This window comes from Dromiciops gliroides, chromosome 4, assembly GCF_019393635.1.
Source record: "Dromiciops gliroides isolate mDroGli1 chromosome 4, mDroGli1.pri, whole genome shotgun sequence".
Classification (NCBI taxonomy): Eukaryota; Metazoa; Chordata; class Mammalia; order Microbiotheria; family Microbiotheriidae; genus Dromiciops; species Dromiciops gliroides.
In genome coordinates this window covers 452,535,389-452,558,465 of record NC_057864.1, presented here as the reverse complement: position 1 = coordinate 452,558,465, position 23,077 = coordinate 452,535,389, and positions in this window count along the sequence as shown.

Below are 23,077 nucleotides of genomic sequence, written 5' to 3'. Positions count from 1 at the left end.
AGTAACTTGCCCAGGGTCACACAACTAAGTGACTGAGGCTAGATTTGAATTCTGGAAGATGAGTCTTCCTTACTCCAGGCCTGACACTCTATCCACTGTGTCTCCTAGCTGCCCAAGAACTCAATAATACTCTCTAAATTACATATATATATATATATACATATATATATATATATTTGGTGAGGCAATTGGGGTTAAGTGATTTGCCCAGTGTCACACAGCTAGTAAGTGTCAAGTGTCTGAGGTCAGATTTGAACTCAGGTCCTCCTGACTCCAGGGGCCAGTGCTCTATCTACTGCGCCACCTAGCTGCCCCAATCAATATATATATATATATATATTTTTTTAATTAGTAAAGTATTTTATTTTTTTCCCATCACATGTAAAGATAGCTCTCAACCCTTGTTCATACAAGCGTTACAATTTCAGACTTTTCTCCCTCCCTCCCCTCCCTCCCCTCCCTCCCCTCCCTCCCCCCTCCCCCAGACAGCAGGCAATCCGATGTAGGTTTTATATATATATACACACACATAGTAACATGAATCCTATTTCTGCATTAGTCATGTTAGAAGAGGAAAAAATCAGAGCAATGATGAAAAACCTCAAAATAGAAAAAAACAACCGCACCAAAAACAAAAGAAATAGTATGGTTCATTCAGCATCTATACTCCACAGTTGTTTTTTTTTTTCTTGGATTTGGAGATCCTCTTCTATCATGAGTTCCCTGGAACTCTTCTGTACCATTGCATTGGTGAGAAGAATATAGTCCATCACAGTAGATCAACACACAATGTTGGTGATACTGTGTACAATGTTCTTCTGGTTCTGCTCATCTCACTCATCATCAGCCCATGCAACACCCTCCAGGTTTCTCTGAACTCCTCCTGCTCATCATTTCTTACAGCACAATAGTATTCCATTGTATTCATATACCACAACTTGTCCAGCCATTCCCCAATTGATGGGTACCCCCTCAACTTCCAATTCCTTGCCATCACATAAAGAGCAGCTATAAATATTTTTGTACATGTGGGTCCCTTTCCCCTTTCCATGATTTCTTTGGGGAAAAGACCCAAAAGTGGTAATGCTGGGTCAAAGGGTATGCACAGCTTTATCGCCCTTTGGGCATAATTCCAAATTGCTCTCCAGAATGGTTGGATCAGTTCACAGCTCCACCAACAATGCATTAGTGTTCCAATTTTCCCACAGCTTCTCCAACATTTATTATTTTCCTTTTTTGTAATTTTAGCCAATCTGATAGGTGTCAGGTGGTATCTCAGAGTTGTTTTAATTTGCATCTCTCTAATCATTAGAGATTTAGAACATTTTTTCATATGGGAATAGATAGTTTGGGTTTCTTCATCAGAAAACTGCCTGTTCATATCCTTTGACCATTTCTCAATTGGGGAATGACTTGGATTCTTATAAATTTGATTTAGTTCCCTATATATTTTAGAGACGAGGCCTTTATCAGAAGTACTGGCCACAAAAATTGTTTCCCAGCTTTCTGCCTCCCTTCTAATTTTGGATGCATTGTTTCTGTTTGTACAAAAATTTTTTAATTTAATGTAATCAAAATCATCCATTTTGCATTTTATAATATACTCTATCTCTTGTTTGGTCATAAACTGTTTTCCTTTCCAAAGATCTGATAGGTAGACTATTCCTTTCTCTCCTAATTTACCTATGGTATCACCTCTTATGTCTAAATCATGTATCCATTTTGACCTTATTTTAGTATAAGGTGTAAGATGTTGGTCTGTGCCTAATTTCTGCCATACTATCTTCCAGTTTTCCCAGCAGTTTTTGTCAAATACTGAGTTCCTATCCCAGAAGCTGGAGTCTTTGGGTTTATCAAACCCTACATTACTAGTGTCATTTACTACTGCATTTCCTAAGCCTAGCCTATTCCATTGATCTACCACTCTATTTTTTAGCCAGTACCAGATAGTTTTGATGACTGCCGCTTTATAGTAAAACTCCAGGTTTGGTACCGCTAACCCACCTTCCTGTGAATTTTTTTTCATTATTTCCCTGGATATTCTTGATTTTTTGTTTTTCCATATGGATTTTGTTATTATTTTTTCTAGCTCTATAAAATAATTTTTAGGTAGTCTGATTGGTATGGCACTGAATAAGTAAATTAATTTAGGCAGTATTGTCATTTTTACTATATTAGCCCTGCCTATCCATGAGCAATTGATATCTTTCCAATTATTTAGATCTGATTTGATTTGTGTGAAGAGTGTTTGGTAGTTGTGTGCATAGAGTTCCTGGGTTTGTCTTGGCAAGTAGACTCCCAAGTATTTTATATTATCTACCGTTACTTTAAATGGAATTTCTCTTTATATCTCTTGCTGCTGGACTTTGTTGGTCATGTATAGAAATGCTGATGATTTATGTGGATTTATTTTATATCCTGCTACTTTGCTAAAGTTGTTGTTTCAAGTAATTTTTGAGTTGATTCTCTAGGATTCTTTAAGTATACCATCATATCATCTGCAAAGAGCCCAATCAATATATATTTTAATACTCAGTGACTTCAATACAAAAATGAGCATGGGGAAGACAGTGAAAATATATGTTGGCATATATGACGAAGAATTAAGAAACAAAAGAATCCCCAAACTTGAAGACTAAATAGAAGCTTCATGCCTAAATAGCATTAATTCTTCAAGGAGTTATTTGGGGGGTACTGGGTATGGCAAGCTCTACATAAGACATAGAAATTGGCTGTTTTAATATATAGGAAAACAACTAGTTATCATGGAGATCTATTCTGAATGAGCTGTGTACAGGAAGACCATTGACTAGTTAAAGCAAGTATAAAAATCAATACCCTGTTAAAGAAGACAAAAATATATATAATACATGCAATTAATACATTTCTAGCATAAGTTTTTCAAACAAGCTATTGATGGCCCACAAATGGGAAATGGATAAAGGAGCAGATATCAGTACTGATTATTACCATTTCCTAATGAACAGCATCTAATGAATGAAAATCAATTGCTACAATGAGAAGGCCAAAAGAACCTTGAAACTACTTGAGCTAACAACACAAATATGACAGTCAAGGGCAACCCTGGCTTAACATGTAAACTCATTTGTAAAATCTTACAGAGGCACATGGTAGGGGATTATATTGCCTCCTAAAACAATGAGAAGTAAAAGGAAAAGAAAGTTTACAGAAAATTTTGTGAGGGAGCCAATTAAGCCAGATCATCCTAAGAGCATGTAAGGATAAAACTGGAAGAGGGACAGTAAATAGATGGGAAATGGAAAACATCTGCCAACATTTTCATAACAAACTCTAATAATGCCTGTGAAATGGCCATATTTAGACTCTTACATCACTGTTCCCAATGTGTGGCATGAGGATGTAGAAATGACTTTTTTAAAAAAGATGATAAGAGCAATTGGACCAGACCAAAATAATAGATACAGAAGGTCCATGCTGTAGACAGCACAATTTTAAGGGAATTGGGATTCTCAAGATATCTGAAATAGGTAGGGGAGGATGCCAGACACTTAGGGGGGAGAATAGAGATGCTTCAATAACAACTGACCCATATGCCTACTTTCTCATCTCTACAAAATCTTTTTTGAGAACAATCTATATACATATCAAGGCTTCTTTGATGAAAATTTGAAAAGGGAACTGCAAGACTTTCAGAAATCATAGTCTACAGCAGACCACATCTTTACAGTAACACAATTGACTGAAAGGTTCAGAAAATAGAAGGTCCCATTATGCTTGTCTGGATAAATTGTTTGTAGACTAAAAAAAAAGAATTTGATTCAGTAGACCAAAATGCTCTCCTCCAGCTAGGTGTTTCCTACTCTAACTCTAAAAAGGTAGATAGACAAAAATAACTTTGACCCTAAAACTGTTATCATCAGTCAAGGAATAAAATAGGGGAATATATACTTACCATTGATATTTGCCCTTGTGATGGAGGATGCCCAGCATAAAGTCCAAATGGAAAAACACTTGTGTTCAAAAGATGGGAGTATTTTGTTTGTTTCTGGAAAGTTTGGAATCATTAAAATCATTATACGATTTCCCAAATGCAGTTATAGGTCCAATTCCTTAATCATCTTCACAGTCTTTCCACGCTATATACATATATGTGTGTGTAACTAAACGTTGAGTATATATACATATATACACACAAACAGAAAAAAACGAATCTCTCTTGCATATCATTATATACACATATATATACAAACACTCATGGACCAGCTGCCCACTCAACTGCATATCATAGTCTGAACAACAGGCATTTTTCACACACTTGTTTTTTTCTTCTTGGATAGTTAGGCTAATCTCTGTTGAGTAATTTTGGATCTCATTAAGGAGCATTTAGAGGACTTCATTATCTATGGACAATCCTACCATTTGGACTCCATAACAATGGCTCATACCTTTGATGAGCATATGTCCCCCTGGTTTTATGCTTTACTTGATGTTAATAAATGAAGAGTCGGTGCAGCTAAATGGCGCAGTGGATAGAGCACTGGCCCTGGATTCAGGAGGACCTGAGTTCAAATCTGGTCTCAGACACTTGACACTTACTAGCTGTGTGACCCTGGGCAAGTCACTTAATCCCAATTGCCTCACCAAAAACAAAAACAAAAACAAAATAAATGAAGAGTCAAACAAAATTATCTCTGTTGCTGAATCTTTCAAGGGATCTAATATTTTAACGTATGAATAGAGAATACTTTGCTGGAGACCTTTTAAGGTGCCATTTCATTCTACTGAATCAAACTCTTTTTATAGTCATTAAACAATAAGTACATTGGGATCTTCTGTTTCCTGTACCTTTCAATCAGTTGTGTGACTGTGGTCCACTGTAGAAAAACACTGATGAAAGCTTTCCTTTCCCTTCCTCAGACCTTCATCAAGACAGCCCTTTCTTTTCTTTTTTTTTTTTTTTGGCGGGGCAATGAGGGTTAAGTGACTTACCCAAGGTCACACAGCTAGTAAGTGTTAAATGTCTGAGGCAGGATTTGAACTCAGGTCCTTCTGAATCCAGGGCCGGTGCTTTATCCACTGTGCCACCTAACTGCCCCCAAGCCCTTTATTTTCATAAAGATTTTGTAGAAATGGGGAAGTAGTCATAGTAGTTTCTGACATTTTCTTGAAAGCTTTTTTAAAAAATAGTAAGCAGGGGCAACTATATGGCACAGTGGATAAAGCACCAACCCTGGATTCAGGAGGACCTGAGTTCAAATCCAGCCTCAGACACTTGATGCTTACTAGCTGTGTGACCTTGGACAAGTCACTTAACTCCCATTGGCCCCCCCAAACCCAAACCAAACAAACAAACAAGAGTAATCAGTGGATAGAGCACGGGACCTGGATTCAGGAGGACTAAGTTCAAATCCGGGCCTCAGTTACTTAACATTTACTAGCTGTGGACTCTGGGCAAGTCTTTTAACCCCAATGGCCTCACAAATAAAAACCCAAAACAAAACCCCAAAACAACAACAACATGTGCTTCATTAGTGCCTGTAATGTTTAGGAAGGCTCTCGATACCATTTGGATACCGTGTGATGATTTATGGAAAACTTGGACAATGGCTCCACAGGATTAGAAGGCATCAATGGTTGCAATCTACACCATCAGTAGGAGTATCCATATTGATGATATCACAGGTCCATTGAAGGGGAATGAAATTCCATTTTCATTTCAGCCATTATACTAACCTGTCAAGAGCTTTCTGGATCCTGATTCTGTCATCCAACATGTTCACTGATCCTGCCAAGTGTGTGGCATTTGCAGATTTCATAATGCACACCATCTCTGCTTCCATGGAAATCATTGTTAAAGATGTTAAACAGCACAGGGTTAAATAGAAATCCCTAGGCATTCAACTATAGATTTCCATCGGCGTTGATACTACCCACTAATGGCTACTCTTTGAGTTTTGTCATTCATTTAAATTCCATATTAATGTAACTATAATATCATTTTAATCTACTTCTCTCCATCTTGTCTTCAAGAACAACTTGAGAGATTTTGACCTATACTTTGCTGAAACTTGGGTATTTTTATTCTACAAGATTTTCCTTATATACTAGACTAAGAAAAAAGGAAATGAAATTAGTTGGCTGGAGCTGTTATTGATAAAGCTATGGTGCTCCTACCAGTCAATGTTTCCCTTTCTAAATTTCCAAAAAGAAATTACATTCTAGAATTTCATCATGAAGTAAGGTCAAGTTTCTCAGCTTTTAACAGATTTCACCTCATGGAAAATCAGAATATTTAATGCTTCTGTAGTGCAGAAATGGCAGTAGCATTGGGGGCAGCTAGGGTGGTGCAGTGGATAAAGCACCGCCCTGGATTCAGGAGGACCTGAGTTCAAATCCAGCCTCAGAAACTTGACACTTACCTAGCTGTGTGATCCTGGACAAGTCACTTAACCCTTTTTGCCCAGCAAAAAAAAAAGAGAGAGAGAGAGAGAAAGAAAGAAAGAAAGAAAGAAAGAAATGAGTAGCATTTCTATATTATACAAGGTTTAAATGATCATCAACAGTGGCTCAGCAATTATATCCACCATTCTTCCAGCACCCTTGTAATACTTTGCTGTGGCCCTGGTAACTTGAATTTATTCTCTTAAAGTTTCTCCTTAAGTTTGGGTTTCAACTCCCTGTTAACCCTGTTTTTACATATATATAAAATAAGATCAAAGTAACTGAGTAGTTGTGCTTTCTCTGCCACTTATCATTATCTCTTCATATCATTATCATTGTCCCATCTACCTGAACAGTGAATCCATCCTTCCTTGAACTTCCTCTTGAACTCACCATGCTTTGTCATCCTTAGCATTCAGCTTCTGAGCTTTATAAATTCTTGGGAATACTTTAGAGGACCAGGCCTCTTTTGTGTTCCTTTTCCATCACCTGTCCTTGCTTTCCCAGCTCTTAGCACAGTGCAAAGAAATGGGCAAACCACTCCAATATCTTTGCCAGAAAATTCCAAATGGAACCCTTCTCCAGGCACGGGCCGGTTTGCCATTTCTTTCTCCAGCTCAGTTGACAGATGAGAAAACGAGGCAAGCAAGGTTAAGGCCACAGAGCTAATAAGTGTTTGAGGGTTGGATTGAACTTAGGTTCTTCTGACCTCCAAGTGGGGGGTGCTCTATCCACTGCACTACATAGCCTAACAGGGTAGAAACCAACAAACAAGCAAAGAATGTGTTTTATTAGAATCTTCTTCCAGCTGTACTGAAATTCATGTTACCTCTTACTCTTTTTTCTTGCTTTTTCTCTTCCTTTGTATTTGTTTCTCTTTCTCTTTCCTTCCCTCCTTCCTTCCTTCCTTTCCTCTCTCCCTCTCTTCCCTTCCTTCCTTTCAGTTATTAGATCATCAGGGTGTAGCATGCTCTTTTGACCTTTGGTATTCAAAAACTCTGAGAGGCCTAGACACTAGGTGGCTGGAACTTTTATGTCCCCAGATGACCAGAAACTACATCAGGAAAACCAGGGCCAGTCAGGTCTCAGGGACCCCCTTGTCCTGGTCTACCTAGCCCAGTTGGCTGTGTATGGTGGGAGTGTGGGGGGAAGCTGTGTCTGGGAATCTGGAACCAATCAGTTGTAGGTAAAAGCTTCCCCATGTTATGGATGGGAAGAAAGAAGATATGTCAGGGAAACACTGGTCCAATCCCATACCATCCATTTGTGGCAAGGTCCTAATGATCTTCTAAAGCACTTTCCATGATTTAAATGCTTATAGGGCTTTTATTGGAAAGTCTTCCTTACAGGGGCAGTACTAAGAGAGGATGGGGAGTAAAGTTCTCCTCCAAATTGTGGAGGAGAACAAAACCCAGAAATCCTAGGTCTTTCCTACCTCCTTGAGAAAGAACAAGTCTCAAGTGTCACATGCTGGTCCATGTGATGCCAGATATTTACAATTCATGGTGGGTGTTCTAATTCAAGCTATTTAGGATGAACCACAGAAGCACTAGGAAAATCAGAACCACAGCACACATGATGACAACCAGAACAAAGAATATTTCTCCTGATGGGAGGTGGTGCCATATAGAATGTTAGTCCATGAAGTCTAACCTATCCTTTGAACATTTTTAAAATGTGTCCTCCCAAAATCTAGAGTGCATGTTAGGCTGTTTCCAACATTCTTCTCCTCCTCTATCACAAATACTAAAGGTGATCACTTCCTTCCAGAGTTCTGATCATTTTCCTTCATTGATGAAGACTTCCACGTTGGTCAAAGCAGTCCAGAATAGCAAATCCCTTTTGTTGCCGCCTCCAATTTCTTTTGAAAATTAAATTGATCTTTAAAACAAACCAGTTATTTGCAAGGGTTCTCAGTTTGGTTAGAGAGAGAAAGGTACTGTAGAAAAACACCAATCTGTCCTCAGACACTTTATACGTACTACTGTGTGACCCCTGGGCAAGTCACTTAACCCCCATGGCCCTGCAAAAAAAAAAATAAAGGAAAGAAAGAAATAAGAAAAGCACCAGCTCTGAATCAAAGATCCTGGGTTCAAATTCTGCCTCTGAGATTAACTTCATTACTTAACCTTGCTGGACTTCCTTTTTCTTATCTTTAAAACAAAAGCGGGGCAGCTAGGTGTGCAGTGGATAGAGCACTGGCCCTGGAGTCAGGAGTACCTGAGTTTCAAATCCGCCTCAGACACTTAACACTTACTAGCTGTGTGACCCTGGGCAAGTCACTTTACCCCAATTGCCTCACTTAAAAAAAAAACAAAAAACCCAAAAGCAATGGAACAGATAGCACATAGGGTCCTTGGTAGCTCTGGAACTATAAACCTATGAAGATCTACCAGTAGTTAAAGGCCCCCATTGATACTAGGAGATGAATGCTGAATAAATCTACATGACAATTGGTCATTGTTTTATGTGGCATAGCTATTAGAGGAAGAATGCCCAAAATTGGGTCATTTGATCCCCAAACATTGAGGAATTTTCTAACAGTCCTGTGCTAAGGGCCCCCAAAATATCTACATTTACTTTATTGGGAACTCTGGAGTAAAGTGAGCAAGGAGCTGACCCAAGGGGATACTAGAGAAGGGGGATCTGAGCCCGAGTTCAAATCTGAGCCTGTTTCTCAGGCTAAAACACCAAATGACCTAACTTCTATCCCCTCTCCCTCTATTTCCTCTATGCCAGAGGTAGAAGAAAATTCATTTTTAGAGGAGACAGAAGCCAAAAATTGCTTCCCCTACAAGAGATCCTCATACATGGTTGAAATAGTGCTGTATTGAGGCTCAGACAATACACACCTTTTGGGGCTCAAAGATTTGAGTTCATGGAAACAAGATATTCCTAAATTTGATGAGGATTCCACAACAGTTATCAGTCAGTTTTAGGGCAATTTTCAGAGGATATCAGCCCACTTGGGGTGATGTTACTGATCTCATGGAAATGATATTATCCCCAGGGAAAGAGCTGATATAATAGATGCAGCAAACTCCTTAGAACATCAGGAAAAGCTGCTATGCCTTTAGAAGATCCTAACTGGGGGACCCCCAATATCCTGAGCATTTTGATAAGTTGCAGGAAGCAAGGGAAACATTGTTGAAGGCAATGGAATCCTGTGCTAGCAAGACTGATAACTGGGCAATAAGTTATAGATAGAGTTCAGGAACCTAAAGAAAGACCTAATAGATTCTATGATAGATTGTGTAAGAGTGCCAAACAAATTACAAGATTGGACATATTAGATTCTAGAGATGCACACTTAATCGTGATCCATTTTTGTGCAACAATCCTTGCCAGAAATACAGAAATATTTTTGAAAGGGCAGTGTCCAAGTTGGAATACCCTGAGTATTGACAGAATTAAAGAAATAGCAACATATATTTATGAAGAAATGAGGGGAAGAAAGGAACAGACAGAGCATTTAGCTCCATTACAGGAGACCACAGAGGCAATGAGGTCCAAGCAGTTGAGAATCGCTAATCAACCCCCTAGATTTGCTATTACTGCAATAGATGGGGTCACATGATGAGGTACTGTAGGATAGACAAAGGGAACTTATACAGTGATGAGTGGTGAATTTAGAAAACCCCTTTAGGGGGCAGAATCAAAACAGTCATAGAACCTCTCAGAGAGGTACAGAGGGGCAGAACCAAAACAGTTATAGATCCTTTCAGAGAGGTACAGAGGACTGATGGTATAGAGGAGGGGAAAGGACGGTGGAATCTAAGACTTTACCTTTCCAGACCCTAAGATCTTTAGCCCTCTTGTGCCAGTCCATTCACCTCCCAAGAATAATGAACCCCATATGAGTGTGAGAATCAGGGTGCCACCCCCTGCTGAGAAAGACATTGTGAGAACCAGGACAATGCCCCCTGAGGAGAAAGCATGTGACTAATGTCTGGAAGTTACATATATTCATAGAACCGCCTGTAAATCATGTCAATCAATGCTACCAGCCAATTAGCTTGGAACTGTGTGTGGTGACTACCCCTCTGGTGGTCCCGCAGGGAGCTTCCGCTTGAGGAGAACAAAGATCCTTTTTTCCACTGGAGGTTGCAGTTGTGTCAGCAGGGGCCAGGGTAGCTAGGCTTTTTCTTTCTGAACTCCACATGCTCTTTCTCTCTCTTTTGCTAACTTCTCATATACTTTAATAAATGCTTAATGCCCAAAGACAGGTTCTATAAGCTTCTAATTTAAGAAAACCACACACTAGATTTTTGGTCACACAGATTTTAAACATCACATAGGGTTAGAGACACTTATTATGATTGTTTATTAGATACAGGAGCCTCAAGATCAGTCCTAGTGAGCAAACCTGACCCTGAATGTACATCTATTGGATCTCTAAATGTAGTCAGGGTCTCAGGGAAAACTCAAACAGTTGCAAAATTAACCCCTCATGTGGTATCTATGGGCCCATTAACAGTAGAACATTCATTTCTACTTATGCCCAACTCTCCTGCAAATCTATTAGGTCATGACCTCCTTTGTAAATTTAGAGCAACCATATCTTGTTCTCCAGATGGTGGCATTTCCCTGGAATTGCCAGAGGACACTGTCCACTTGCTGCCAATTTTGATCTCAGACACTCAGGAAACAGTAAGAGATACATTTGAAATCCCTTCTGATATTTCTGAGTCTCTATGGGCTTCTTCCTCTTCTGATGTAGGTCTCCTTAAATCTTCTGTGCCTGTTACCATTAAGACTAAAGGTGGCCCACCACCATCCATTCCACAATATCCCTTACCTAGGGAACCCATTGAGGGAATTTCTCCTATAATTGAGGCTTTGAAAAACCAAGGTATCATTGTCCCATGCCATCATTCCCCATGTAATACTCCCATTTTGCCAGTTAAGATGCCCAAGCCTGGGCCAGATGGCAAAGCTGTTTATCATTTTGTACAAGGTCTGTGACCAATTAACTCTTATGTTATACCTAGACATCCAATAGTGCCCAACCCTGCTACTATCGTTTCCTCAATACCATGTGAGGCAACATGCTTCAGTGGTAGATCTCTGCTCTGCTTTCTTTTTAATACCAGTACAACAAGACTCCCAATACTTGTTTAGCTTCACCTGGAAAAATACACAGTGGACTTGGACCAGATGCCCACAGGGGTTTGTTGATAGTCCCACACTATTTTCTCAAATTTTGCAGCAGGATTTAGCCTCCATTACTTTTTTTTTTTAGGACAATGAGGGTTAAGTGACTTGCCCAGGGTCACACAGCTAGTAAGTGTTAAGTGTCTGAGGCCGGATTTGAATTCAGGTATTCCTGAATCCAGGGCCGGTGCTTTATCCACTATGCCACCTAGCTGCCCCTTTTTTTCTTTCTTTCTTTTTTTTTTTTAGCCTCCATTACTTTTAAAGGTTCTACCTTAGTTCAAAATGTAGATGACTTACTCCTGGCTGCACCCAATGCTGAGGTTTGCCAGGAAGACAGCCACCATTTGTTGCTAGAGCTGCACCAGAGAGGCCACAAGGTCTCTAAGTCAAAGGTACAATGGTGACTACCTCAAGTAGAATATTTGAGTTTTATTTTGGCTGTTGGCATGTGATCCATCTCTCCAAGCATGTCCAAATTATTCAACAGCTTTTTGCTCCCTCTACTAAAAAGTAGCTAAGGGCTATTCTGGGTGCAGCTGAGTATTGCAGACAATCGATACACTCTTTTGGTGAAATTACTAAGCCTCTTATATCTCTAACCAAAAATTCTGTCCCAGAACCTTTACAGCTGGATTCCAAGCATCTTTCAGCTACATCAGAATTAAAATGAGCTTTGTTATCAGCACCTGCACTAGGACTTCCAGACTACAGTAACTCTTTTGTTTTGGTTTGGTTTTTGTTTTTTTAGTGAGGCAATTGGGGTTAAGTGACTTGCCAAGGGTCACACAGCTAGTAAGTGTTAAGTGTCTGAGGCCGGATTTGAACTCAGGTACTCCTGACTCCAGGGCCGGTGCTCTATCCAATGCACCACCTAACTGTCCCTACAGTAAGTCTTTTACTCTTTTTGTACATGAACAGAAAGGAGTAGCTTCTGGGGTCCTGACTCAAAAATTAGGACCTGCCCAGCACCCAATAGCCTATTATTCTACTCAACTTGACTCAGTAGCTTCTGGAGCACCATCCTGCCTAAGAGCTGTGGCTGCCACTGCTCTCTTGGTAGATAAAGCCTCTGATCTGGTCTTAGGTAACCCTCTAATCATACAGTGCCCTCATGAAGTTGAGGCTCTCTTACTGCATCATAGGACACAGGCTTTTTCAGATCAAAGGTTCACTAGGTAAGAAGTAACCCTGCTAGGAAATGAGAGAATCCCTTTAAAGTGTTGTACAATCCTTAACCCAGCAACACTGCTTCCTGACTTGCCATTCTCAGGAGAACCTTTGCATGACTGTACCTCTCTAGTTAGTTGACATAGCTGAGAAACCTCATGATGATCTTTTTGATGCAGCCTTAGAGAATCCTTATTTTATTTTCTATACTGACGGATCCTCTTTTATATGTGAGGGAATCCACTATACAGGTGCTGCTGTCGTTTCTGATTATACAATCTAGTCAGTTTCTCTGCCCTCCCATCTTAATGCACAGGCTGCTGAACTTGTGGCTCCCACACAAGCCTGTCACCTAGCCAGAGGAAAAAGTGCCACTATTTACACTGATTCCAGATATGTATTTAGTGTCTGTTGTGCTGTAGGAATGTTATGGCTGCAGAGAAGATTTTTAATCTCTGCTGGCAAAGTCATTGCTAATAGAGAATTTATTAAGGATCTTCTATCTGCCTTGAAGCTTCCCCATGATCTAGCTATTGTTCATTGCCCTACCCACACAAGAAAGAATGACCCTATCTCAAAAGGGAATGCAAGGGGCGGCTAGGTGGCGCAGTGGATAAAGCACCGGCCCTGGATTCAGGAATACCTGAGTTCAAATCTGGCCTCAGACACTTGACACTTACTAGCTGTGTGACTTTGGGCAAGTCACTTAACCCCCATTGCCCCACCAAAAAAAAAAAAAAAAGGGAATGCAAGAGCTGCTGCTGCTGAGCTTGATGCCTTGGAAGCCCCTGGACATGTATTTAACCTCCCATATTCTGATGATGTTTCCATTTCTCTTACTTATGATAAGTATGAAGTAGAGAAGTGGAAAAAGAAATTCAAATCAAAACAGATCAATGGGGTCTGGGTGATTTTGGAGGGAAAGCCACTTCTCCCCTGGCGTTTCTACCACCAGGTATGCCTATCTATTCACAGGAATGGCCACTTTGGCACACAAGGAATTGTGGACTCAGTAAAAAGGGCTTGGATTGCCCCTGGGGTTACTAATGTAGTCTCTAGTGTATGTGCTTCTTGCCCTACCTGTCAGACTTATAATCAACATGCCTTCCTGGATTAAGCTTATGGAGGGAGTCCTTTAGCATATATGCCCTTTGAACATCTACAAATTGATAATATCAGAGTGCCTAAGTGGGGACATTATAAGTTTTGTCTTGTTATTGTTGATCAGCTTACTCAGTGGGAGGAGGCTTTCCCAACCCCCTGGGCCACTGCTGCATTTGTTGCCAAAGCTCTCCTTAAAGAGATTGTCCCTCCTTTGGTCTGCCCACCCACATTGATTCTGACAAAGGCACACATTTCACTGATTCAGTTCTATCCCAGATCTACTCTTTCCTGGGAGTAACTCCACAGTTCCATACACCCTACCACCCACAAATCTCAGGCCAGGTAGAAAGTATGAATAAAGAGCTTAAGAGCATGACTGGTAAATTTTGCACTGAAACTCATTTGAAGTGTCCTGATGTTCTACCCTTGGTACTGTTCTATCTGTGCAGCAGGCCAAGAGGAGAACTATATATATCACCTTTTGAGATGCTTTTTGGCCACCCCCCCCATCCAAGAAAAACCTTTTTTACCCAGTATATACATCATTAGTGGGGGGTGGGGGGGATACCTCTGTTGCTTCCTATATATAGGAGTTACAAGCCAGGCTACTTGAAGTCCACGAGGCAGGAGCAGCAGTACAGGTTGGCCCCTTGGACTTCTTACATGATTTGAACCCAGGAGACAGTGTATATATCAAAAATTTTCAACGGACTTGTGGGACCCAGCCAGCTTGGGAAGTTCCTTTCCAGGTATTGCTGACAACTTCAACTGCCATCAAAATTGGAGAGAAGGACTCTTGGATCTATTGCTCCCATGTAAAACGAGTACCAATGCTTGATGAGTTATGCATTCATGGAAATTATGTGATAATGAATAATGTCAATCATTTACACTTATCATCTACTATATGTGATAGTGATTATACATTTGTAGTTATTATTTGGAATTATTGTATATTGTATATTATATCCTGAGTCATAAAGCTAATTTACATTTTTTTTGCTGTCATCATTATCTTCAGTTGTTAAATCCATATGAGCCTTGGATTATGGGAATTTACCATTTGAGACATTAATTGCCTTTACTCTGAATTATCAGATCCTGAGCAGCCAAGGTGCCAGCCATCCATGAGAGGAATACATACAAAAGCAGGTACTGAACTGTCATAGGATGGATGACTCATGAAGTCCAGGTACTACACTGCCTTGGGAAAGGTGGAGAAAATGGCCATTGGCAAGAGCTAAGGTTGGATTCCCTTGGTTTAATTCACACACACACACACACACACACACACACACACACACACCATCCCCCTATATGCCTGATGCCATGGACATCTCAGTCCCATGCATCTGATTAAGACTGACTCAGTTTCCCCTCCATATATTCCACTGGTTATCTGCAGAGCCAAAAAGTTTGGCAACACTCATTTCTCTTACTCCTCTGTTCTTTTACGGTAACCCCATAATTATATCAAATGTCATGATGGATACAATGTTGGATTTGGCCTTGTTGCCAGTTATATTAGATTCTTTATTTTCTCATAATGGTATGAGGATAATTAGGCAGATGATGCAAAAAGTGATGAAATCAAGAGATAAATCCTTTTCTTAATTAATATCACAATTGTCCTAGCCCTATATTAAAGAAGGGTATGCCAGCATAACTTATGGACTCTCTTGCAAGTAACTTAAGGCAACATCTATTTTTGTTAGAAGTTATTATAATTCCATATGAAAAAATGCTCTAAATCACTAATGATTAGAGAGATGCAAATTAAAACAACTCTGAGGTACCACCTGACACCTATCAGATTGGCTAAAATTACAAAAAAGGAAAATAATAAATGTTGGAGAAGCTGTGGGAAAATTGGAATACTAATACATTGTTGGTGGAGCTGTGAACTGATCCAACCATTCTGGAGAGCAATTTGGAATTATGCCCAAAGGGCAATAAAGCTGTGCATACCCTTTGATCCAGCAATACCACTTTTGGGTCTTTTTCCCAAAGAGATCATGGAAAGAAGAAATGGAACCACATGTACAAAAATATTTATAGCTGCTCTTTATGTGGTAGCAAGGAATTGGAAGTTGAGGGGATGCCCATCAATTGGGGAATGGCTGGACAAGTTATGGTATATGAATTAATGGAATACTATTGTGCTGTAAGAAACGATGAGCAGGAGGAGTTCAGAGAAACCTGGAGGGTGTTGCATGGGCTGATGATGAGTGAGATGAGCAGAACCAGAAGAACATTGTACACAGTATCATCAACATTGTGTGTTGATCTACTGTGATGGACTATATTCTTCTCACCAATGCAATGGTACAGAAGGGTTCCAGGGAATGCATGATGGAGGAGGATCTCCAAATCCAGGGGGAAAAAAAGAACTATGGAGTATAGATGCTGAATGAACCATACTATTTCTTTTGTTTTTGGTGCTGTTGTTTTTCTATTTTGAGGTTTTTCCTCATTGCTCTGATTTTTCTCTTATAACATGACTAATGCAGAAATGTTTAATGTTATTATATATATATATATAACCTATATCAGATTGCCTGCTGTCTAGGGGAGGGGGGAGGGAGGGAGAAAAATCTGAAATTAGAAAGCTTGTATAAACAAAAGTTGAGAACTATCTTTACATGTAATGGGAAAAAATAAATAAAATACTTTATTTTTTAAAAAAGAAGTTATTATAATTGAGATTAATCTGACAACTTTTATATTACATCTTCTCAATTTATTCTCCACAGGGGGAGGTTTACAGTAATATTAAGTTTTTTAAAAAGTTTCAATTTTGGGGGCAGCTAGGAGGCGCAGTGGATAAAGCACAGGCCCTGGAGTTAGGAGTACCTGAGTTCAAATCCGGCCTCAGACACTTGACACTTACTAGCTGTGTGACCCTGGGCAGGTCACTTAACCCCAATTGCCTCACTTAAAAAAAAGTTTCAATTTTTGTCTTTATTATATCTGTTTTATATGTAACAACTGGACAATACATAATTCTAAAATCTCTAAAAAGATTCTGAATCTCCTTAGACATGTTTTTGAGAACATTGTTTGATTTGGTTATTGACAAAGCTACTTAAAGTTGTGTTAAGATCAATTATGTAGGAAATTTTCCAGCTGAGAAGACTTTCTAGCTGATCATCAGCATCCACACCTGAAAGACTTTAATTCTACAACTATACCCAGATGACATCCCAAGAATCATCTGAGAAAAGACTTCCAAAGACTTAAATGGACATTTTCCTGTTTTCCTTTTCCCATTGCATATACTATTTGTAATATTCACCCCCTAAAGGGGACTGCCCCCATTAGTTTTTGTCAATTCATCACTCATTTTCTTTTCTTTCTTTTCATTCCCTTTGCATTGTTAGTCATAAGTATCTGTAATGTTATTGCTTCATTATTTAAGGAAACTATGTTTTTTAATGAAGCACGGGGTGGGGGAGGGGGGTCTGTAAGAAAATAATGGGCTTTGCCAATACCCAAAGGCCCCAGCTCAAGGGGATTGATTTGGACTGATTGGATTGACTGAGATTGACTGACTGCAGATTAACTCACTTAAAGTTAATTCAATTGAAGCCATACCTTCCTGGCCCTCAGGAGGGTGTGTTTTCAGAGACTGTGGACTCTGACCTCTACATGAGACCACCCTCAAGTCCAGTGAACCAATGGATTTGGGTGATGCTAGCCAATTAGCTTGAAGCAGTGTGGAAGGACCACCTCTCTTTGGGACACAGAGGAAGCTTAGATACTCAGTTCCTCTCTGGAACAGGCTGGTGGTGGAGAAATTGAAGAAGAACCAGGTGAGGCTGAAATGCTAGGCTAGATAGGCCTTTTCTTAATTTTCTGACCCAGGTGTTCTCTTTTTCTAATAAATGCTTAATGCCCCAAAACTGGTGCTAAAGCTTCTAATTTATAAGTAAACCCTAGCTAGCTTTCCCTACACTTGGGATAGGAATAAGGTGACCACACATTTAATTTTAAACATCACAGTCTGGACAAACTAACATTGCCACTAGATTTTGTGGCTCAGAAGTGAGAGTCTGATTGTAATGGATGAAGTTAACCCCAAGCTGGGGAGATGCTATGCCATGTCTTCCAGGTGAGCATCTCATTCCTGCCTTATATCTTTTTTTTTTTTTTTTTTGGTGAGGCAATTGGGGTTAAGTGACTTGCCCAGAGTTACACAGCTAGTAAGTGTTAAGTGTCTGAGGTCGGATTTGAACTCAGGTCCTCCTGAATCCAGGGCCAGTTCTCTATCCACTGTGCCACCTAGCTGCCCCCCTGCCTTATATCTTGATTGACTGCCTACTCCCTGCTCAGTGCAATGTCTCCTACCAGGCAATAGCTTCACTGAAGATGCTGTAGGTGATTGGGGAAAAAGAGAAGAAAGCCCTACTTCCCTATGGTAAAAGTCCAAGAGGAAAGGCAAAGGATGTGACTCCCCTTTAAGAACAGGGTTCTTTCTTCAAAGCTGGCTCTTTTTTCCTGACAGAAATCACATTCCTCGGAACTATCTCCTGCTTCAACTGACTCCCAGAGAGGGTATCTTGATATTTAAATATCACCAGGGGCTGTGGCCAACCCTTTGGTGAGCCAGTGACTAGACCTCCTTTAATTCCCCCAAACTGACTGAAGAACATGTCCCACATCTTGTAAAGGGGTAACAGGGTGTAGACACTTTAGTGAACACCTTCACACCTTGCTGCCTCTTAGCTTCTGTCATTTCATCACCGGAGCTGGGAGAATCAATTCATCAGTGTTATTCTAATCAGCTTCCCCTATTAAACTCTTTTACAGCTTTCTACGATTGTTTTGTTGCTAATTGTTTCTTATGATTGAGTTTTGTCTCTCCTAAAGACTATCAGTTCCTGGAACAAAGGAATCAATACTTCTTTTGTATCCTTTACTCTGCTTAGCTAGTGTTAAGCACATTAATAGACACTAATCATGCCTTAGATAAAACTAGCTGTGCTTTTATGGGTAACTCACCGAACCTCTCAGATCCAGTTCTCCCACAGGTAGATTCGGGTTAATACTTATGTCATATAGACAGAGGTTGTCTCTGCCCTTACTAGACATCCTCCAGCATGGTTTCAGGTGCCCATGGACACAAAATACATCTCCTGGATGCTAGATTTTCTGGGAGAGGAGCCATGACTAGACATGGGAATTGTAGCAGTTGATGCAGACTTGGGAGAGGATATGGCAGTCATAGGAGAGAAAGAAGGTAAAGGAACTGAGATCAACAGGGAGAGTCAAGTTTGAAGACAGAAAGCAGAAAAGAGAGGCTGCCAAAATCAAGGGAGCTAGTGGATGATAGTGGCAAAAGATGGGCAACACAGGTGTAGGGGGGAGAGAAAGATGGACATGTTGTAATAATTCACAACACAAGCTCCAAATGGTACACAATTTAGACATTAAGAATGATATTATAGGGGCAGCTAGGTGGTGCAGTGGATAGAGCACTGGCCCTGGAGTCAGGAGGACCTGAGTTCAAATCTGCCCTCAGACACATAACACACTGTGTGACCCTAGGCAAGTCACTTAACCCCAATTGCCTCACCCCCCCAAAAAAAGAACAATATTATAAACAAAGTAGAAGAGTATATAAGAAATTACCTATCAGAGCTAAGGATAGGTGAAGATCTCCTCACCAAAGGAGATAGAGGAGTTCATAGGAGGTAAAATGGACAATTTTGATTATATAAAATTTAAAAGTTTATGTGCAAGCAAAACCAATTCAGCTAAAATTAGAAGAGAAGCAGGAAATTGGGGGGAGGATCTTTGCAGCAAGTTTCTCTGATGAAGGTTGTATTTCTAAGATATATAGGGGAAAGATTCAAATTTATAAGAATAAGAGTCATTCCCCAATTGATAAATGGTCAAGGGATATGAAGCGACAGTTTTCAGAGGAAGAAATTCAAGCTATCAATAGCTGTGTGAAAAAATGTTCTAAATCACTAATAACTAGAGAAATTCAAATTTAAAAACAACTTTGAGGTACTATTTCATGCCCATCACATTGGCAAAAATGACAAAAAATGAAAATGACAGATGCTGGATGTGGGTAAACAGGTATATGAATGCAGTATTGGTGGAACTGTGAACTGGCCCAGCCATTCTAGAAAGCAGTTTGGAACTATGCCTTAAAAACTATTAAACTGTGCATACTGTTTCAACCCAGCAATACTACTACTAGGTCTATCCTTCCAAAGAGATCAAAGAATGTGGAAAAGGATCCATACGGATAAAACTGTAGTAACACTTCTTGTGGTGGCAAAGAATTGGAAGCAGGAGAATAATTTATATAAAAGCAATATTGTAAAGAAAAAAACACCTCTGAAACATTTAGGAACTCTGATCATCAACACACCCACTAATTACAATTTAGGACTCATAATTAAACATGCCACCCACCTCCAGAGAGAGCTGATAGATTTGGGGTTTATGGGTTTGGGGGCATGGACAATGTGGGAATTTATTTTGTTTGAATATATCTGTTGTTGGGGTTTTTTTGGGGTTAGGTGACTTGCCCAAGGTCACACAGCTAGTAAGTGTTAAGTGTCTGAGGTCGGATTTGAACTCAGGTACTCCTGAATCCAGGGCCGGTGCTCTATCCACTGCGCCACCTAGCTGCCCCGAATATATCTGTTTTTAATGAGCTTTCTTTTTCTTCCTTTCTCAATGCTGGATTGGAGGGGGACTGGGAGGGAAATAATTTGGATCTAAAAGTAAAATAAGATTGAATTATTTAAAAAAAGTTGGAGGCGGCTAGGTGGCACAGTGGATAAAGCACCGGCCCTGGATTCAGGAGGACCTGAGTTCAAATCTGACCTCATACACTTGACACTTACTAGCTGTGTGACCCTGGGCAAGTCACTTAACCCCCATTGCCTCACCAAAAAAAAAAAAAAAGAAAAGAAAAGAAGTTGGATATGATGTCCTGAATCTTATCTGGACCACAATAATGACTGACTACAACGTTATGGATAGAGCTTTCAGTCATTTTCCAGCCTGACCTAATGGAATTGGGAAAAGTTGGTTCTAAGAAACAAAAGGCAATAATATACTCTAAGCTTTCACCAGCTGTGAGTTGTGAAGTGACTTTGCCCCCTTGTGACACCTGGTATTGAAAGGGATTGAAAGAAAGTAACAGTATAATTACTCTGGAGATGTAGACTTCTACCTCTTTGCATATGCATGCAGAGAATGTTTTATTATTTGATCCCCTTCTTTGTTATTTACAGTTTCTTGTTTTATTTAATTAAATGTTTTGCTCTTGCATTTATGTGGCTCTAATATGACTAGCAAATAAGAGCAACACATCAGGTGGGGGCTCTTTCCATGGATTGAATAAATTATCCCCACACCATCATTTTGGTATGGGCTACTAAAACTACACTCCTTGCCTGCCAAGGCAGCTAGGTGATTCAAGTAGCTAGAGCACCAGGCCCAGAATCAGGAAGACCTGAGTTCAAATACAACCTCAGACATTTAACTAGCTGTGTGACCCTGGACAAATCACTTGCCTCACTTCCCTCAACTGTAAAATCAGGGCAAAAATACCACCTGCCTCACTGGGTTGATGTGAGAGCCAAATGAGATAATATTTATACCTAACACATAGTAGGTACTAAATAAATATTTATTCCATTCCCTTCCCCCTCACTGGAAAGGACATTTGACTTAAAGTCAGGAAAGACTTGATTTTAAATCCTACTTTTGACATTTATCGGCTGTGTGTGTGTGATCGTAGGGAAATCATTTAATGTCTCAGCCTCAGTTCTTTTTCTATAAAATGGGGATAACAATACCTGAAATACTTACCTCGCAGGATCATTTTGATGATCAAATGAGACAATGTATGTTAGTGTTTTGTAAACTTTAAAGTATTGGGCAAATGTTATTATTGCTGTTATTATTATGAATTATTACTCTGTGGGTACCTGTTAAATTGAAATGAGGATAGAGCTAAGTCCTAAAACTATATTCTATTCTCTGCACTTCCTTTTTTCATTCTTCCTCTCTGGGTTTCCCCATTGTCTCTCTCATCCTGCATCCCAGCAGTAGTGCCTACCTAATACCATGAATCCTGAGTCCATAGCGAATAATCCTGGGAAAACATGGCTTTCTCACTAACTCTGGTTCTCAGTCTCTGTATTTTTCTGCCTCTGTTCTGTTTGTCTCTCTATCTTTCTTCGTGGATATGTTTTTCTCCTTCTGTGTGTGTCTCTCTCTGCCTTTGTTGATTAGCTTATTACTACCCACTCTGACGCCACTTTAGCCATGTCTTGCCTGGAAGAACAGACCCTGCTATGCCCATCTTCCTCCACTCCAGAAACTAGGAAGTGAGGGGGAAGCTCAGAGAAAAAAGTCAAAAATTCCAGTTCCTCCCCCCCAAAACTGCCCCCTGTCCCCAGAATTTCAAGAATGTTTTTCTTCCCAAACCCACACAGGAAAGAATCTTGAGCAGGCATCACCAAGGTGGGGACAACAACAGAGATGCCTGAAAGAGCCTTCCCTCTTTCCATGATAGCATTCCTGGAATCAAAGGGGCTTTGTAGGGGGTGTGGTGGAGTGGGGATGGAGAGAGCAGTGTTCTGCTTTTCCACTGGACAAATGATTGGGTCCATCTTAGCGGAGATGGTAGTGTCTCACAAATCCGGTGTCTATAGTCAAGAAAGGCCAGGAGCTTGGGGAACAGAGTGTGAGAAGTGTCAGGTCTGGCCATGCCAGGAAAGGGATAGCGGGGCGAGGATGGGGGAAGGGAGGTGGGGTAGGGTTTGCTTCTGTGTCTCTGCATCTGAGCCTGAGCCCAGAGCCTGTCAGCCTGTCCGCGTCTCTGAAGCGGCTTGCTTTTGGTGTCTCTCCATCCTTCCGTTAAACCCAATCTCTTTTACCTGTCCTCCATCACCCTATTGCCCGCTGGGCCCATCCAGTCCAGCTCTTTCTTTCTCTCCTTACCCCACCCCAGCTCCTCCCTGGCCCAGCCCCAGTGGAATTGGAGAGACTTTCCCCCCAGATGGTTCCCACTCTTTCAGTTTGAATCGCGTCCTCATTCTCGTGATTCACAAACATCTGTCTTTTCTCCCCAACTCTGTCCTTCCCAACCCCTGGCATCATAGACCCTGGTCCAGGCTTCAGAATATAGATGGAGAAATGGGAGGTTTCTTTGGGGGCGGGCTGGGCCCACTACAGGGGGTCATGCGTGCGG